Source organism: Trachymyrmex cornetzi, unplaced genomic scaffold (genome assembly GCF_001594075.2).
Source record: "Trachymyrmex cornetzi isolate Tcor2-1 unplaced genomic scaffold, Tcor1.1 scaffold147, whole genome shotgun sequence".
In the NCBI taxonomy this organism is placed as follows: Eukaryota; Metazoa; Arthropoda; class Insecta; order Hymenoptera; family Formicidae; genus Trachymyrmex; species Trachymyrmex cornetzi.
The window spans coordinates 6,988,530-6,996,738 of NW_017296059.1; the positions used below are offsets into that span (position 1 = coordinate 6,988,530).

General features: G+C 30.6%; 1 long non-coding RNA gene across 2 annotated transcripts in view; it reads left to right on the plus strand.

Annotated features, from left to right (window-relative positions):
• The first annotated feature begins 289 nt into the window (after positions 1-289).
• Positions 290-8,209, plus strand: part of LOC108757726 (uncharacterized) — an 11,845-nt gene continuing 3,925 nt past the window's right edge. Inside the window, exons 1-5 of one of the 2 annotated variants that reach the window (XR_001939916.1) lie at positions 290-384; positions 829-874; positions 1,084-1,124; positions 1,891-1,931; positions 3,441-3,797. This is a non-coding gene — a long non-coding RNA (uncharacterized LOC108757726). Of the gene's footprint in view, positions 385-828; positions 875-1,083; positions 1,125-1,890; positions 1,932-3,440; positions 3,798-8,209 lie in introns of those variants that run through there. The other variant, XR_001939917.1, reaches the window with a different exon arrangement.

The window sequence follows — 8,209 nt, forward strand, 5'->3', positions numbered from 1 at the left end:
ATATAAATTAGTATTTTATTTTAGTCTAGAAATATGCTACATTCATGTAAAAATTGATTAGTAAGTGCTAGACGGATAATAACTGTCAAATTTGAGAAATGGAATGGATACTGTGGATGGTCATTAAAAATTGCCATTTTTTAATTAAACTTTGAAACTTTAAACCAAAGGTTTTAAAATTTGCGTCAAAATTTAATTCTATATCATGCCGTTTGTGGCGTTGAGATCGAAGACTATATTCCTTCTATGTATAGTATAGTCGCTGACTTTCTCCTCGCCATCTTGAAAAATTTCACACCAATTCGATAGTCGATCGACACTCGACAGTCATTCTTCTTCCGTTTCTTCTCGCTGTGCATTATGGTTGATTCTACGCTACACGTGGTAAGTATTGATGAATATAGCTTGATCTTTATTATCGAGTTTTTTCTCAGTAATCCGCTGTGTCAGAATATGTGTTTTACAATTATGATATATTCTAAATTATTAAACGTCTTCGCAATATAATATTATTTAGAAATAACTGTCTTTTATGATCTTTGCATGCATATAATCTATCGTCTATACAAGGATACATGTTCTGACATAAATGTGGTTTAGCTTTTTGAAATTCTTTGTTTTAATGTATTACAATTTACATTATTTGCTTTTGATTGAAAAACATTTGTTTTATTACATAAATGTCGAAAATGATGTGTAATCATCGAGATCTATGAACACCATGATTTGCATAGTATTTAGCCAACTGATCATTATTTAAATCAGCCTGAAAAAACAATTTTAATAGAAAATAATAATCCTTACTAATAAAATTATTTTATTGTTTAGGTTGCCTGTAATTCACGAGTAAAGCAGTACCTTGTGCGAAATGAAGGTATTTATATATTTGTTCATATTATCTTAAATTTTAAATTATATTTTAAATTAAATGATGCTATTTACTATCACCAAGATCTATGAATGCTAATTAGTGCTCTGATTAGCCATGATATTTCAATTTGCTACTTCTGATATAAAGTTTAACAAAATATATAAGATAGATAATATTGTTCAATAACTAATACAGAATGTATTTTGTTCAAGGTTTGCTTGGTCTCTGAAATTTATAATGGCAACAACTCCAGGTAATTTTTTCATTTACTATATAAATTTAATTTCTTTAATTATATATTTTATATGTTTTTGAAAATAATAATTATCTACCAAGATCTATGAATGCTAATTAATTTCTTTAGTATTTATTAACTGATTATTTATATTAATCTGAAATTTATGTAAAAATATAGTAACATATTAATATTAGAGAACAAAATTATTTCATGAAATATTATCCTTTTATTTTCTGAAAAAAATATTTAGTTTCAAATCCTTAATCTTCTAGTATCCTTATTCAATAATTTTTCAACGCTTTTATATCATTTATGAAATATCAATTGCAAAATTAAATTACAAATGTTAATAAAATACTAAAGACAGAATGTCTAAAATTAATATTTAAGATATTATTTTCATGGAAAATTTTTAATTAAAATATGGTGAATCTCTAAAGTACCAGATTGCTTCTTTAAGGAAACGGATGAGAAATAAAAAATTAGAACTCTATATTCCTTTTACTTATTATGGGATCAATACATTCCAATAATTTTTTTTATTGAATGTATAGTTTTAGTATAGTTCTTTTATTTTATATTTTTCTATATTACCTTAAATTTTAAATTATATTTTAAATTAAATGATGCTATTTACTATCACCAAGATCTATGAATGCTAATTAATATTGTGATTAGCTATGATATTTCAATTTGCTACTTCTGATATCATAAAGTTTAGCAAAATATGTAAGATAGATAATATCGTTCAATAACTAATACAGAATTTATTTTGTTCAAGGTTTGCTAAGTCTCTGAAATTTATAATGGCAACAACTCCAGGTAATTTTTATTTACTATATAAATTTAATTTCTTTAATTATATATTTTATAATATGTATTTGAAAATGATATAATTATCTACCAAAATCTATGAATGCTAATTAATTTCTCTAGTATTTACTAACTGATTATTTATATTAATCTGAAATTTATGTAAAAATATAGTAACATATTAATACTAAAGAACAAAATTATTTCATGAGTTATTATCCCTTTATTTCTGAAGAAAATATTTAGTTTCAAATCCTTAATCTTCTAGAGTATCTGTATTCAATAATTTTTTAACGTTTTTATATCCTTTATGAAATAATATCGATTGCAAAATTATATTACAAATGTTAATAAAATACTAAAGATAAAATGTATAAAATTAGTATCTAAGATATTTTCATGGAAAAATTTTAATAAAATGATGAATATCTAAAGTATCAGATTGTCGGGGGCGGATGAGAAATAAAAAAAATCAGCTATCTTTGTATTCCTCTTATTATGAGATCAAATATTTCAATAATTTTTATTGAATATATAGTTTTAGTGCAGTTCTTTTATTTTATGCATGAGATTTTCGTATCGAAATAAAATCGATAATAATTATTATATTATAAATGAGAAATTTTTATTTAAGACGCATTTAAGGCTCATGTATATTAACCTTTTTTTTCCTTTAAACACTTAGAAATTGTTTTATAAGAAATCATTTGTATTAAAAATTCAATACATTTAGTTTAATAAAATTATTCGATTACAAAGTTACACAAAATTTCTTATTTCATCTTTTGTTATTTGTAACCCATAAAATTGATGAACGTCGTTTATGATATCGAAGAAAATGCATCGATGTGGAAAAGGTGTTCTAATATGTGTTTACACGAGTAATGAAAGGACGCTTTCCTAGACTGATTATCCTGCGGCGACAGGACCAAAAGGAGTCGCGTTCGCTACGTGCTAGCTATTTCCGCGTCAGCCCTTTTGCCCGCACTCCTCGAAGGGAGAAATCGTAACGCTTTAGGATTGCGGTTCGCCTCGTTTGCGAAGCTGTACATTGCTAACTGCACCGCTAACGAGACTCTGGCAGGAATTGCAATAGCCACGCGTCGCACTATGACGTCTTCTCGCCGTTCGACTGAATAAAGCCTGCACTCTCGACTACGATGTACGGCTTATTAATTTAACTTGTCACGATACGAAATGCCTTGGCGAGGTCGCAACTACTGAGGAAGCTGCACCGATCGATCGTTCGTAAACGTCTATTAGCATGTAAACGCTATTCGTGAATAGTAAATGCTTGACTGCACTCAGAAATGTTTAAATCTCCAATAGAAATATCGTTATTCATTTATCGTTGGAAGTATTAATAATGTTGTATCCAAAATTAATAATCAGAGACATTCCTTTGTTATAACACATTAATAAGAATTTAACGTATTAAAAATAATATAAAAATATAATTAATGAATTTTATAAACAGATAGCATGTAACGTTTAAAAATTCTTTCGTTATAAATCGAGAAAGAGAAACGTGACGAAAATACAGGGAAATAAAAGCTTTCCAATCAAAGTAAGACGCAATATGGAACCCTTTGGCAAGTGCAACAGGGATTTAAGTACGCGGTGCACGGAACAAATGGGCCTCTTCGGGATTCTCATCCGGCCTTTACCTGATGGAAATATGCGAAAGTGGAAAGGAAAGCTCGAGGCGATATCCTTTGCGGCTTCTTCAGCTTCTTTAGAATCCCGGGATTCGATGAGATATATAGGAATAAAACATAAGAACTAAGAAGGATATAACGTTAGTTATAACGTTAGCGATACACGATAAAATTATATTGAGTGCATCAGAAAATAGCAGCCAATTTTATGCTGTAAGTTCGGTAAGAAAAAGATTTATAAATTGTTTATATATTTATCATAAGATATATATTTACTATATAAGATAAAATATAAATAATAAAATGTACGATGCTTATTATAAAATTGTAAGAAACAGTTTAGATACTTTTATGATAAATTTTGCTTTATTATCATAAACATTGCTTCTCCTTATTATAATTTATGAATCGGCCCATTTATTTTTATGTTTTATATTGTGTCTCGCGGAAAAAGGGTCATAAAGTTTCCCAGGGAATTATGAGAGGTGATATATACCATTATGGAATTCTACGGAGGATGGAAAATGCTATTCTCCGAGTATTACTCGTTCCGAATTACGGCGATTTCCGGCAACTGTGCGAGGCTGCTCAGCATCCGCAGTGGTGGACCAGAATTTCGTGAAAATTATGACAATTAGCGCAATTAAAATTGGTTCACAACTAATTTGGATTTGCGTACCTACTGTATAGCAGCCGCGTAAACACGCGATACAAGGCATCATTTGTAAACAATATGTAAATTAATATATCTTTTATTAGAATGCTGTATGTGCGTGCACGCTTTTATAAAGGAACACACATTGATGCAAATCGTGGAGCATTATGAAAGTATTTACAAATAGAGTGAAACCGCATACTAAAGTTTCGTATTCAAAACAAATGAATGGTATTATGCTTAACATAGTTTATATTAAACCGTTTGCAATTTTTTTTTATTATTTCCATTATTTTCGTATATTAAATTTAGTCTTGATGTTATGGTCACAAAAATGTGTGTAAAGTATACTTATTATCTTTCAACGATCTTCTTTCTTTATAATTCTAAATTCTTTCAGATCTCATATAAAGAATTGAGAATTATATAAGAATAAGAGGATTATTGATCTCTTTTGGGGTTAATGCAAAGGCTAATAATGTCCGAATGCCTATGAACTGAAGGTTTCACAAAAATGATCATCTCCGGAGGGAAAAGAAAAAGAATCGGACAAGGAGAAGGAACCAGCAGAACTGGAGAAGAAGGACCGTCGTTCTTCTTGTTTGCGAAAAAAGGATGGGTCGACTCATGAATAATGCGGGGGGTGAAAGCCGGCTGAAACAATTGCCGGGCGTCGCCCTACTCCAGAAATTACATCGTCAGATTTTCCGCGAAATTAAAACGTTATACCGGGTGCCCGAGCTATCACGTGCCCTCTGCGTTAGTCGCAGATTTTTCAGCGAATTTCTACTTCACGGTCTTGCTATTTTTAACATTAAGTGCCTCTGTAAGTGCAGACTGAAAACGATTTTAAGACATTCGTGTAACATTAGATAAGGAATACCTTCTCTTTTTATTATTCATTATTTCTAAAGGTTGATTCTTTTATTTTTAATTATCAATTTAAAGATATATATATATCTTTAATTTAAAAATATATATATATCTTGATGTTAAGACTCCTGAATAGGCACTTTAGCCATATTGAATTGTGACCGGTGACGTCATAAGCGAGAAATGACACGTTGATTTTTCTTGCATACTATTTGTAAATAAAGAGAATTTGGATGAAATGAAATGTTAAGATCGCTTTAAAATACTTGCAAAAATGGACGAAGACTCTCCTTATCTCCCCAGATAGTCAGTAAAGAGTTGAAAAAGGCTCGTGAAGTGAAAATAGACTATGCATGCACATTGAGTAAAAACTAGTGAACACACTTTACGTGTCTTTTACGACTACTTACTGACTCAAGGGAGATAAGGATAGTTTTCGTCCATTTTTACAAGTGTTTTAAAGCGATCTCATCATTTTATTCAAATTCTCTTTATTTACAAATTGCGTGCAAGAAAAATCAACGTGCCACTTATGATGCTTTTCTTGCTTATGACGTCACGATTCAATATGGCTGGACTGAGTATATATATACTCAGGAGCCTTAACATATATAAAAACTTTTTAAGATATGTTTTATCTCTTATGTCTCTCATTCTACTTATCTAGTATGCCCAAAGCATAGAGAATGGATCCATGTGTGAAAATGGTCGATAGGGATGAGAGAGAGGGACCGTGGCAGATGGCCATTTCTATCTCTTTCCATTCAATGGTGTAATAGGAGAGAGAATGAGAGGGAAATTGGCCGTCTCCCACGGTCCCTCTCTCTCATTTTGACGACCACATTTGATATATTACTTAGATACGGATCGCGCAGTCCATTCTCTGTCTTTGAGTGTGCCTTCTAACAAGCGACATAGATAACACGGTGTGACACATTAGATCATTATATCCTTGTTGTTTGTCAATGTTAAATAAAGATAAGATGATCACTGTGTTGTATTGTGTCGCTTGTTGGAAGGCACATCCAATTTCACGTTTTGATAATTTCAAAATTTTCTCTTTTTTCTCTCCCTCTAATAAGAATATCTAAGACACAGTGTATATTTCATTCTCTTCTACAGTCGTTCGTCTTCTCGTCTTTTCTCATGGCCTTTTTCTACTTACGCGATACGTCAGCTCGTCTAGGAGAAAAAAATCGCCGATTATGCGATCTGACTGACGACGATACGCCAGCGAGGACACTTTTCCTCAGGATTTAGTAGCTCCTTCCAAGAACGAAATTGCGAGGCTGGCTCGCGTCAGGCGGCCGCTAAGCAATTTCTAGGATAATGTTGGCCCGGTTATTAAACGTCCTTACAGCCGTCGTTTTCGGAGAATGCCTTTTCAGGAATTGAAAGAGTCGTGTTGGACTAAAGAGATAAGAATTTAAACGTGAAAGTCATAATTACTAGAGTCGTTAAAAAGAAGGTATAAAAAATACGAAAACGATTTTTCAATTCATATAATATTAAATATAATTTTGTTTCTTTCGGAAATTTTCGTATTTATGGATCCTGCAGTGTTCTATCTTTATCTGTTTTATCTATTTTTTTTGTTGAAATTTTCTACATAGTTTTTGAAGAAGGAAGACGTTATTTAGGATCCTTTCTCTATGTTTCCGCTTGCAGCTCTCGAGTAATCCTCGTTTCAGACTGCGCGACCCTTGCCCGCTGCCTCAATGGTGTTGATTGCTTATCTGAATATGCATAATCGCGACGATAATGACAACGCTCGGGTCGAACACTCGGCCATACGCTGTGCATACGTAACGAGAATGCAATTCCCTTATGTGTCTGTATGTGGACCAACGCCAACAATAAAGCGATCATCGCCTCTTATATGGAAATTCGACTTATGATCTTTCTGATAGTAAATCAAATTATTGAATTTTATTTTTTATTTCAATGTTAGATTAATCCTAAAAGCGTTTTCGCCTGTATATTGCGCTTAATCTAACATTGAAATAAAAGATGTAAAAATTTTATATCAATATATAAATAAATGAAAATTTGTGAAACTCGAATCTTTAACTTCGGAAAAGCAAAAACTAACTTTATATATATAATTTTTTTTATATATGTAATTTATATATATATATAATCATATATATGGTATATATATATCATTTTCTCGAAGTAAAAAATTCAAGTTTCGTAAATTTTCGTTTATTTATATCCTTCATTTGTCACTTCTTTCTTTTGCAATTTTTACAATTAAAAATTCCTATTTTCCTTCTCCGAGGGTCGTTTTTCATCCAACTCGCGCATCATATGTTTAATGTATTATGCAATGCATTTATAGTGTTTTTGTGGCTTGTTATAAAAATGCGGTTTATCGATGGATTTTATGATTAACCAATGACGTGGTGTGTGCCTAACATACAAGTTTTTTTCGATTCATCCGATGTGTTTATATAATGTGTAATATACTTCACATTAAAACTCGTATTTATATGCGCGAGATAAAAGAACCTGCTTAAGACGTGAGTGGTATAGAAATGTCACAAACGCGTGCGTGTGGTCTTATTTTTCTTCATATTTTTTACGTCAAACAAATAATAAATTTTGCGAAGAGAACAAATAAAAAGTTAAATTTTTTGCATGCCCCCTCTTCTTTTATCTGCATCAGGAAATTGCAATTGTTATTATCAATCATTAATATAATAACACGAAAGTTATTAAGGATGTTTAACATCGAAGCAATGACATACGTAGAAGACTTCCATTGTTAATTTAATTGCAACACTGACGTTCTGTACTGATGATGGTCAAATCTTAACCGAAACGTCTACAAATATTATATGTCAACGTATTAATTTGAAATATATTACTTTATTTCTAAAAAAAACATCTTTAGCTGTGGCTATATGCTCCTTTATTGTATATTTATTAAGGATGTGTTAGACGTACAATCCCTGCAAAGAAAATTAAATTTGAAAATATGTTTAATATTTACACTTCAAATAAATTATTTACATATGAAAGTATTGTGTGAATAAGATTATATTTTTGTTTAATAACATATTTTTGTAGTTTATTTATTTTATTTATTATTTTTATTA